Below are 12,737 nucleotides of genomic sequence, written 5' to 3'. Positions count from 1 at the left end.
TCCATGTTAGTTGTATCATGTTATAACAACAACAACCCATGCTAGGTGTATCATGTTATCATATTAGGGATAAGAAAGACTTTATAATTGTCTTTATTTTGATATTATGTATATGGTTTAAGGTGATATGTACAGATGCACAGTGGACAAGTGGTGGACTGTGATAGTTAAGGTTTTGTGTCAACTTGACTGGGTCAGGATTCTCGGTGGTTTGGCAGTTGAGATGTAGTTATCCTCATAATGAGATCTAGTATAATGTAATTTACTCTGTGAGGAGGTCTGTTATGAGCAGCCAATCAACTGAAAGGATGTGTCCTCAGAACTGTGGCCTACATCTAATATACTAGACACTCAGGAAAAGCTTGCCTGCTCTTTGCTTGTTCTGGATCTTGTATCTGGCTAATCCTTTGACCTCCAGTTCTTTATTTAAGGTAAAAAATGTATTTCATGTGAAGAAAATGATGCTTTTTATATAAATTACATTCTATTTCCCATTTAACCTGCTTACTCTGGTAGCTTAGTGGTTACGAATCGGGCTGTGAACAGCAAGGTCAGCAGTTTGAAACTACCAGCTGCTCCACAGGAGAAAGATTTACAGCCTCGGAAACCCTGTTCAGGGTCGCTATGGGTCGGAACCGACTCAATGGCACTTAACAACAACAACAACAACTTGTACTTTGATGTTGCTTAGTCGATTAAAATCATTTGGACTTAAGCCAGTGACCTGCCAATTCTGGGAGTCCTCAGAAGCCTGTCTTCTTATCTGCCAGATCCGTCTGCTTGCCTGCCTGGCTGCCAATCTTGATTCATCTGATTTGGACTTGGGACTCTCACAGCTCTACAATGGTGTGAGCTATTTCCTTGACATAAAATTTCTTGATATATATATCAAGAAATTTTATGTCAAGGAAATAGCTCACACCATTTATATATATATATATATATATGTGTGTGTGTGTGTGTGTGTGTGTAAGTTTTGTATATATGTATATGTGTAAGTTTTGTATATATATGTATATGTAAAAATACATATATATGTAAGTTTTGCTGTTTCAGCGTCTCTAGAGAACCTAACCTAAGACAATAGGGTTATCTTGTCTATATTCTTAATGGTATACCCAATTATGGTAAATTAATTATTATTGGCTTTTGGGAAGTAGAAACTAATTTGCAGTGTTTGCTTATTTCCCTGGGTGTGTTCCCTATCACAACCAATGTACTTGTACATAATGTTGTGAGGAGATGGGTACAATTAGAAACAGTGAGAGTCAGCTTCTCCAGCACATCACTGTTACTAACCAAACAACTAAGCCTGTCAGCAAAGCCAGATGGAGGTATTTAGAGTATTTACAGTTAACGAGCTTGAAATTAGCTGTTGCATATGGTAAGAATATTAGAGAGTAGATCAATTATATAGTGCAGTTATATAGCAATTTTTCATATAATTCAGGTTTTAACATAAATAAAAATATGTGAGATTGTGCCAGAAGGCAATTTGTTATTCTCCAAAGCCAAGTATTGCAGCAGTTTTTAATGAAGTTATCATCTTTCTCATTTTTGTGCTCTGTTTCTTGCTTCTGACAGCAACACATTTGTAACTTTATTACATTAAGTGTATATAAAGTAAAAACTGTATTTAATGTAAAGAATATGGTGTTCGTCATATGACATACATTTTTACTTTCCATTTAACCTGCTTAATTATATTTGATGTTTTTAGTTGATTAAATATTTGATTTAAATGATTTAGAATCTTACGGTTTTAAAATATGATTTGTTGTGGCATACAGCTTAAACTGTAAAAATGATGTAATGGGGGTGGCATAAGACTTCCTCATCTAACTTCTCCAGGGGGAAGGAGAATCATGATCAACAACCCAAGGCATTACCTGAACCCTCCACAATTCTGACACCAACAAGCATTCTCACAGCACTCTCTAATACTTTTCCAGGTTCAAAAGTTAATTGTAGTGACCACTCAGAACTCACAGACCAGGCTCTGAATTATTTTGGTAGTAATAGATTACTATTCAGGATCAGAAAAGCCTCAGGATACAACTAGTAGGTCAGGACAGCCTCTTCCCAGATAGTAACACTTTGAACATTGAATTTTTCTGTAATAACAGGTAAAATGATCTATTTTGGAGTCCTGATGTGTCACTGTGGGAGAAAGCACTAGAATGCAAGGTTGGTTTGAACCACAAGGTTGGTAGTTCAAACTCACCAGCCACTCCTTGTAAACTCTATACAGGGTCATTAAGAGTTGGAACTGACTCAACAACACTTAGCAACTTAACAACATTATCTATTTTATAAATTTGAATCCATATATTAACAATTATAAACATATCACTCATTTAAATGAATGGTTTGTCTATTATTTGGGAACCAGCAAATCATTTAATCTAATTATATAATTTCAAGGCAGTAGAGGTGAAGAATTTTTAAATGCTACTTCATACTTCAAGTATTTATCAGATACTTTGACTTCACAAATTTATTTTGTGAAGGATTTAGCATGAAACCTCTAAATAAAATGCTTTACCACATTTTCTGTGAAATCACTGATAAGAATAAATTATTGTAAACCTATATCTCCTTGTTTTCTTCTAAGCTAGTAATCTAGTATGTCTTTTACCCTATATAGGGTTTTTGAGGAATAGCTGTTGAGTTTGAACCACCAATCTTGTGGTTCAAAACAACCATGTGGTTGAGTGCTTACCCTATGGAGCCACACCAGAACTCCCTGGTATGTCTAGCTCACTACGATTTAAGAATGGTTGCTCTATTTATTTTTGATAGTTGATCTTCCATGCATGCCAAAAATTTTTAAGTAACTACAAAATAGTCTTCTAAATGCTTTGCTGCAAAGGATACTCAAATGTATTTCTGAATTTTTATAGATGCCTCAATATGTCCCTGTGACAATACTATTTAGCTACCAGAAAAGTTAGTAAATTGCAATGCAGTAAAATTTTCATTTGAGCTGTATCCTCTACAAATTTTATATTAAAACTTTTTTTAAGTAAAGAATCCACAAAGTACATAAGTTTATGATCAGTTACTTTATGATACTTGCCTGTTCTGTGAGAAAAGCCTACACAAATTCACACTTAATTTTGAAAAATATATATTTTAATTTCAAATCAATGTTAGAAGTTAGAAGCTATCAATATGTTAGATATAAGCCCTAATAATTAATATATTTTTTTTAAATGACAAAAAAACCTTAGGCTGATTATAATTAAATGTTTTCTTCAATGTTAATGTAAAATATGCTCCTAGAAGATTTCACCAATATCATATACAGGACCACAAGGAAGAGAGAGCTAAAAAGAAAAGCAATAAAAATTTTATTTGAAGAGGATGGATCATGTTCAGTGAATTTTAAGATGCAACATATCATTTGGAAGATTGTCCTCTGGGAAAGCTTGAAGATGTAACGATATCACAGCATGAATTGAAAAGTCTTGCTCTCCAGTTAGCATCCTACCATCTGGAGTCTTAACTTAGGTGATTTGTTTCACTTAGCTAAATTAGTCTAGTTCTACCCCCAGAACCCAACTTTACATTAGGAAACATTCTTCTAGGAAAACATTGGACACACGTTACATACAGAAGGTAGTACATAGCCAAAAAGAAAGAAAGTAGCAAAGACATGCAAGCAAAGCAAAAGTGACATGACTTAATTATATCTAATCTCAGGAAAACAAGCAAGTAAAACTGGGGAAAGATCAGGGAATCAGGTAAGAAAGATGTTCAAATTTATATGGCTATATGATGAGCTGAGGAGAAGGATAAAAATCAAGGAATTAAAGCAACTTAACAGAATTCTGTTTTTTCTTATCCCATGGTTGTGATGGAATCTTTAGCCAAAAATAAAATTCTGACAGAGAGCTAAACAATGTATAATCTTACAGAGGCTGCAACCTGACATCCTTTCCAGATACAATGAATGAAAACATAAGTCATAAATGTATCCACCTCTTGAGTCTATATAACAGCTATGTCGCTGAGAAGTGAACCTTTAGACAAGAAGGTACAGTGCTCTGCCTCTAAATTCCTATCTGGACGTCTCAGATGAAAATCTCGATATATTATGGGAGAAATCAATTTTCTCTCCAGACATTTGCAAATAAAATTTTATCATCCCATCTTAGTTTCACTATCCCTTTGTTCTATTTTCTAGGTTCTTCCCACTCATATAAACTTATCTGCTTTGAAGGCCTCTTTTACTTCATATTATTATCACTGATAAGCTTAGCAAGCTTGTTTTCAAGCTTCCCCTTGTCTATGAGTCAGGTAATTAATTTTTTACCATTACATTTTCCATAAATCTAGCTTCATCTGTGAACCACAGGATATACTTCCACATTTAGAATTGTTGCTTCCCCATTTCCCCTTTTTATTTTAGAAAATACTCTTCATCTAGGCTTAAAATATAAATTATAAAATCTATACCCCATATTATCACACAATATATGTGGCTATGCTCATATTTGGAGTCCGGTTGTGGCACTGTAGGATAAAATACTAGACCACAAGATCTGTTTGGACTGCAAGGTTGGCTGTTCAAACCCAGCAGCTGCTCTTCAGAAACCCTATAATTAAAAAGTAAGGAAGATACACAGGAATCAGTTGACTACATCAATGAATAAGGTAGACAGTAGAAAAATCGATGTTTTTAAATTATGGGTTTGGAGAAGACTATTAAAATTACCATGGTCTGCCAGAAGAACGAAGAAATCTTTGATTTAAAAAGTGCAGCCAAAATATTCCTTATAAAGTAAGGAGGTGAGACTCTGTTCCTTGGAAATGAGGAGGTTAAACTTTGACTCTCATATTTCAGACATCAGAAGGGACCCGTTCTGGGAGAAGGACATCATGCTTGGTAAAGGGGAGAGTCCACAAAAAAAGAGGAACACTCCAATAAGATTGACTGACACAGTGGCAGCAACAATGGGCTCAAACGTAACAATTGTGAGGATGGTGTAGGACTGGGCAGTGTTTCATTCTGTTGTGCACAGCATCACTATGATCTGAACCAAACTGACAACACCTTACAGCAATGTGGCTAGAAGAGTCTTATCAAGTAAATCACTGCACCACACTACTGTTGGACAAGAACCTTACTAATGACATAAAGAGTTGATCAACATGTATTTTGTATGTTATATATATTATATACTGCACCTACATAAACACTACATTTTCAGTATAAGATTGAAATGTTCTTTTGCAAATACATAAGGGTTTTGTGCCCACTAGTGTAGCTTCACAAGTGTCCTTTTCTTGTTTTATAATGGTTCTTATGTTGGATTCATTTATCTTGAAATGGCAGACAACAGCAGAACAAGAGCTCAATCTCAAATACATATCAAGCAATCGAACTTCTTGTAATGCCACCACTTTTCTCTGCTCCTTGGGAGCATTCCCAGCAGCACTAGTAACACTCTGTATAGGTCCCATGGTGTTATTCAAGATTTACGGTATTGCACTAAATGAAAAGAACCAACAACCACGGGAGAGCACTTTGTACTGGGGTATGTACTTTACTGGAGAGATAAATTACTCATACAGAGATGATTAGTGTCACATGGCATTAAAAAAACAAAAAACCTATAAGTGGATCTGTGCAGTTCAACCCCATGTTGTGTTGTCAACTGTATGCTTACAACTCTTGAAACACCTGCTCTTGGGACATTTGAAACCCATAAGCAAAGTTCAGGCATTCTTAATTGGCAGCTCAGCCTATACCATTTACCAACCACACGTGTAAGGTATCTTCAATATTACAGCTCAACTCAGCAGAAGAACCACCAAATTAAACAGAGTCAGCCCATCCAATGATGAGAGATAATAAAATACTTCTCGTTTTAGGGCTATATTTTTTTCAGTGATAACAAAGCAATAGATAACCATAAAATAAATTAGTGCTTGAAAGTGTTGTCATTGTTGTTAACTGCCATTGGATTGGTTCCGACTAATAGTGACCCTATTTAGGGTCTCTGATTTTACTAAAGGTAATACAGAAATGGCTACAATCATACATTGACAGAGAACTTCCAGAGGTTCAAGCCAGATTCAGAAGAGGACATGGAACGAGGGATATAATTGTTAATGTCCAATGGATCTTGGCTGAAGGCAAAAAATACAGAAAGTGTTTACCTGTGCTTTATTGACTATGCAGAGGCTTTCAATTGTGAGGATCATGACAAGCTGTGTACAACATTGCAAAGTATGAGTATTCCAGAACACTTAATTGTGCTCATGAGGAATCTGTACCTGGACCAAGAAGCAGTTGTTCAAACAGAACATGGGAACACTGAATGGTTTAAAATTAAGAAAGGTGTGCGACAAGGTTGTATTCTTTCAGCATACTTATTCAACCTGTATGCTGAGCAAATAATCCAAGAAGCTGGGTTAGATGAAGAAAATGTGGCATCAGAATTGGAGGGAGACTCATTAACAACCTGCAATATGCACATGGTACAACCTTGCTTGCTGAAAGTGAAAAAGACGTAAAACATTTACTGATGAAGAACAAAGAGCACAGCCTTCAGTATGGATTACATCTCAATGTAAAGAAAACAAAAATCTTTACCACTGGACCAATAAAGAGCATTCTTATCAATGGAGAAAAGATTGAAGTTTTCAAGGACTTCTTTCCTCTTGGATCAACTATCAACACTCATGGAAACAGCAGTCAAGAAATCAAACGACATATTGCATTAGGCAAATCTGTTGCACACAACCTTTTTAAAGTATTGAAGAGCAAAGATGTCAGCTTCTGGACTAAGGTGTGCCTGACCCAAGCCATGGTATTTTCAATAACTTCATATGCATGCAAAAGCTGGACAGTGAATAAGGAAGACCATAGAAGAATTGGTGTTTTTGAGTTATGGTGTTGGAGGAGAATATTGAAAGTGCCATGAGCTGTCAAAAGAACCAATAGATCTGTTTTGGAAGAAGTGCAGAATGCTCCTTGGAGGCCAAGATGGCCAAACTTCGTCTCTCACACTTCGGACATATTGTCAGGAGGGACTAGTCACTGGAGATGGATATCATGTTTGGTAAGATGGAGGGTCAGAGAAAAAGAGGAAGTCACCCAATGAGATGGATTGGCCAGTTGGCAGCATCGATGGACTCAAGCATGGCAACAATAGTAAGGTTAGTCCAGGATTGGGCAGCGTTTTGTTCTGCTGTGCATAAGGTCACATTGGGTTGTTACCCACTCGATGGCACCTAACGACAATAACAGCCACAACAGGGTCTCCAAGGATTGGCTGGTGAGCTTGAACTGCTGCCCTTGCGGTTCAAGCCAACTTTACAGTGCCACGTATTAACCCACAGTGCCACACCAGGAGTCCACTTGGAAGCGGGGTGGTGGAAAAACAGAAACTTTAGATATTTGGCATTGGACTTGGGCCTACGAAGCAGGTGGAAGTTAAGATTCTAAAGAAGATTTTTAGTGAAAGATGGAAAGAGAAGATGAAAAATATTATTGGAAGGTGCGAAAAGAGTGATTCATGTTATGGAGCTGTGGAAATTTTTATGCACTGTTGCTCAGGAAACATAGAAATAGAAAATATATTTAATGAATTTGTGGATTTGGCTGAATACCTTTGCAGACAGAACGAATATCGAAAATGACAATGGATTTAGCTGCATGTAATGAAGTATGCATAAAGAGAGATAAATTAAAGCAAAGTTTTTGGCTTCCAAATAGAATCTGGAGGAAATATTTCTTAGCCAAGCAGGTTGGAAATGTTTTGCATTCCTAGTTTCTTACAGCAAAAGATTCCCCAAACAAGAAATGGCTTCAAGAAAAAGATCAAATCCAGGGCTCTGCCTGTAAAACTGCAGTCTCTGAGTCAAAATTGTAAATACATGGCTATGAGAACTTTTGTTTAGGTCTCAGAATATTTTCTAAATATTTCTGCTAGAGATAAAATCTTTCTAAGTCTCAGTCCAAGGTAAAGAGGGCTCTATCTACAAAAAAAAAAAAAAAAAGGAATCCTAAGCATAACATTTGTCTAATAAAGTGAACTAAATATTTCAATACTTCCTGAGATACTCAGGTAGCCCATGGTGTTCTACAAAAATTATATCAGATATAGGACAGTTGCTGTGTAATTCAAAATGAAACGAACCCTTTGAGCCCCCTAACTTCCAACAGGCAACTCAGTTGCACGCATGGGATATTTCTTAAAGCGTAAGTAGTTTTTAGGGAAAACAGTGACCCATATGGGGGCGCCAACTGTCTAGAGAGTTAAGCCCAAATAGAAGAAGAATCCATTCAAGATAATTAGAAAGAACCTAAATCAAAGAAGTAATATGTGTTCAGCTAAATTTCAGGATTGCTACGAATTGGTAACTGCCATTTGTCGGTGGTTCAGATCCACCATCCACTCCTTGGAAACACTGTAGTTGCTATGAGTTGTAACTGACTAGATGGCACTTAACAATTACAATAACATCTGTCTCCTACACTAGGCCCCTGCTACTTTTTTGCTCATTTGTGTCTTAATAATCTAGTGGTGCTGTGGGTTAATTAGGTGGACCGAAAAGTCAGTTTGAACTGAAAAGTCAGCTCACCAGCCACTCCTTGGAAACCCTGTACCAGGTAGCTATGGGTTGAAACCGACTCAAAGGCACGTAACAACAACAACAGCTGTAACAGAAATTCTATAAATGGGTGTCTTTAACAAATGGAAATTTATTTTCTCTCAGTTTAGAAGGTTATAAGTTCCAATTCAGGAAACTGAATCAATCTAGGGGTAGGCTCTCTCTCTCTGTTGACTCTGGAGGAAAGTCCTGGTCGCTTCAATTCCTGTTCCTGGAGCCCTTGGTGACCATGTAACATATATTTTATCTTCATTTTTATTTTTCTTGCTTGCTTAGTTTACTCTTTTATATATCAAAAGAGATTAATTTAAGACATACTACTCATACAGCCTCAATTAACATAGCAAAGTAAACCCAGTCCCAAATAGAATTATAAGTATATGAGTTAGAATTAACAACATTTGTTTTTGGGGAACACAGTTCGATCCATAAAACTGTGACTATTGAATTATATATTAACATTAGATTCATGGAGAAAGAAGCAGATCATTTCTCTCCTACTTCATACTCTTCAAATCAAGAAACACCTAAAGATTTGAATCCATTTCTTGACTTGATTTAGATGATGAGATAGATGATTTAAGCCTGAGGCAATCATGGGTTGAGACTTTTGTGGTATTCAGGTTATTTTGAATGTTGAAGAAATTTAAATAATTTGTGGCCAAAGAATCACTGTGGTAGATAAAAGATGGCCAAACATGTTTTATCATTTTCCTATTGACATGTAGCTTTTATTCCCCTTCCCTTGAATCTCAGTTGACGACGTTGTGACAGTTCAGCAAAGAAACGATGCCATATTTATAACAAAATATCTTTTAATAGAATTATCAGTTTCTATTTCTTCCCTTTGGTAATTCACATTCTTGGAATACTTATTCTTACAACTCAGCCACCAGGCTGCGAGAAGCCCAAACCACATGTTGAGATCACATGTCGGTGTTCCAACTGACAACTTCAGCTGAGCTTCCAGCCAAAAGCCAGCATCAAATGCCAACAATGTGAAGGGGCTATGTTGGATGTCCCGTCACAATTTAGTCCATAGATTATGCAGCCAATTCCTCTATCATGCAAAGTAGGAAAACAACTCAACTGAGCTCAGTTAATTCCAAGGCTAGTGAGAGACAGTATAATAGTTATTTAAAGTCACTAAATTTTGTAGTGGTGTGTTATGCAACAACAAGTAACTGAAATAGGAGACTTCTGTACATAGGAGATAATGAATCTGTGGAAATGGAAGAAACTTATAAGAAAAGTATGTAACATGTAAGAAAAAAGGGCTTAAAATAGATTCTGGAAACTCTAAAATTGCTGAGTAGAGGAGCAAAAGTCAACAGCAAAGTCTAGATAATATATTCATAAAAGTAGAAGGAAATCCCAGAAAATGTCAGTAACCTATGAACTAATGGAAGCGAACAGGAGAGGACTAAGGAAGAGAAATCCATTGAGAGATCAAATAATATACTGCTGATAATTCCTTGTTGAAGTTAATGACAAACTCATACAAATAAAAATGGTCTTAGCTAAAATAGATTTGAACATTGATGGCAAAGAAGCCAAACTGAACAAGGTTGAAAAGTAAACAGAGAAATTATAGATTCTGTTGAACAGTTAGGCTTGATGTCAGAATGAAGTTGGTGTGCATGGGTGTGGGTGTGACATTTTGAAAGATTTTTTTTTTAAATGTTGTAGGTCAGATAAAAGAAGAACATAGTGAATGATATTGTACTTTTTCCAAAAGAGATCCTCAAACCACAGAGCATCCATTTAGGGACTCTTTATGTCCATTGTCCAAACACACAGTAGCCTCAAAAGAGCATTTACTATAAAGCAGAGTTTGTAATAATTAACTGCTATCATGAATCCAAAGGAAACATGATCTTGTTAAAATGCATGTAATGGAATCTTTAGTGATGATTTAACCTTAATATTTTACAGCTTAGAAACCTATCTTTTTAAGGAACACTTAACACTGTCAAAATCTAATACATTGTCAAAATCTACTACACAGTTATAGTGGTCAAAAGAGCCTGGTACTGGTCCACTGAAAGACACATTGATCAATAGAACAGAATTGAGAACCCAGAAGTAAATACATCCACATACTGTCAGCTGATCTTTGACAAAGGGCCAAAACACAGGAAGTGGGAAAGAGATAGTCTCCTCAACATATGGTGCTGGCAAAATTGGAAATCTATTTTCAGGAAAATGAAAAAAAGATCCATATCTCACACCATATACAAAAACAAACTCAACATGGATTAAAAACCAAAATATAAAATTCATAACTATAGAAATCATCAATGGAAAATTAGGAGCAAACTTAGTGACTCTGATACATGTCATAAATATTCTCTCAAGTATAACTAAAAACACACAGACAGCAGAAGGCAAAGTAGATGACTGGGACCTAATAAAAATTGGAATCTTATGAGCATCAAAAGATTTCACGAAGAGAGTAAAAAAGAGGTCCTGCAGACTGAAAAGTATTTCTGCAATAACATATCAGATAGGAACTAATCTTTAAAATATGTAGAAAATTGTGATATCTCATCTCCATTTGTCTGTCATTTTGTTGTAATGTGATGACATGTGTACTGCTGCTATGCTGGAAGCTATGCCACCAATATTTTAAATATCAGCAGGGTCACCCATGGTGTAAAGGTTTCAGTGGAGCTTCCAGGCTAAGACAGATTAGGAAGAAGGAGAGACAGACTATTTCTGAATGTTTAGCCATTGAAAACCTTATGACTATCAGTGGAACACTGTCAGATAGCACCAGAATATTGATTATTGAAACATGATAAATAGCACAAGAATATTGTCAAATATAGTGTCAGAATATAAGCCCCTCAGGTTGGAAAGCACTCAAAATATTACTGAGAATGAGCTACTTCATCAAAGTAGAGTTGACTGTGATGATGTGAATGGAGTAAAATTTTGGGACCTTCATTTACTGATTGGGCACAAATCAAAATGAGGAGAAACAGCAGCAAACATCCATTAATCATCTGAACATGGAATGTGCAAAGTATGAATCTAGGAAAACTGAAAGTAGTCAAACATGAAATAGAGCACATAAAGATCTATATCGTAGGCATTAGTGAGGTGAAGTGGACTGGTATTGAACATGTTGAATCTGACAAGTATATAATTTACTATGCTGGGAATGACAAAATGAAGAGATATGAAGTAGCATTCATCATCAAAAAGAACATTTCAAGTTCTATTTGAAGTACAAAATTATCTGTGAAAGGTTAATATCCATATGCCTACAAGCAAGACCTGTTAATAGCACTATTATTTAAATTTACTCAACAAACACTAAAACCAATGATAATGGCATTGAAAACTTCTACCAACATCTTAAGTCTTAAATTCATCAAACATGCCATCAAGATTTCTTGATAATTACTGGTGATCCAAATGTCAACTTTGGAAGTGAAGAAAATGGGTAAGTACTTGCAAAATATGACATTGGTGATAGAAATGATGCTTGATGATATTACATGAGAGAATTTGTGAAATCAATGATTTATTCATTGCAAATACATTTTAGATACAATATAAAAGGCAACTAATATGTGTTAGACTGCAAAGTTGTTTGAACTACAAGGTCAGTGGTTCAAGCTCACCAGCTGCTCCTTGGAAACCCTATACAGGGTCGCTATGGGTTGGAATCAACTCGACAGCACTTGCCAACATACACATGTACCTATACAGATGAAATACGCAAGAATCAAAATTGACTACATCTATGGGAAGAGGACTCCTGGTGTGGCACTGTGGGCTAATGCGTGAGATTGCAAAGGCATTTGAACTGCAAGGTTGGTGGTTCAAGCTAACCAGCCACTCCTCAAAAACCCTATACAGAGTCACTATGGGTTGGAACAGACTTTATGGCACTTAACAACAACATATATATATATATTTGGTGGTAGTTATGTGCCATGGAGTTGGTTCCAACTCATAGCAACCCTCTACAGGGTTTCCAAGTCTGTAAATCTTTATGGGAGCAGACAGCCTCATCTTTCTCCCACGGAACAGCTGGTAGTTTCAAACTGCTGACCTTGAGGTTGCAGCCCAACTCGTAACCACTACACTACCAGAGC

General features: G+C 36.2%; 1 pseudogene; it reads left to right on the top strand.

Moving 5' to 3' along the window:
- The first annotated feature begins 1,242 nt into the window (after positions 1-1,242).
- Positions 1,243-12,737, top strand: part of LOC102837643 — a 48,208-nt pseudogene continuing 36,713 nt past the window's right edge.

Source organism: Chrysochloris asiatica, unplaced genomic scaffold (genome assembly GCF_000296735.1).
Source record: "Chrysochloris asiatica unplaced genomic scaffold, ChrAsi1.0 scaffold00010, whole genome shotgun sequence".
NCBI classification, from domain to species: Eukaryota; Metazoa; Chordata; class Mammalia; order Afrosoricida; family Chrysochloridae; genus Chrysochloris; species Chrysochloris asiatica.
This window is presented reverse-complemented; position numbering and strand designations above follow the sequence as displayed.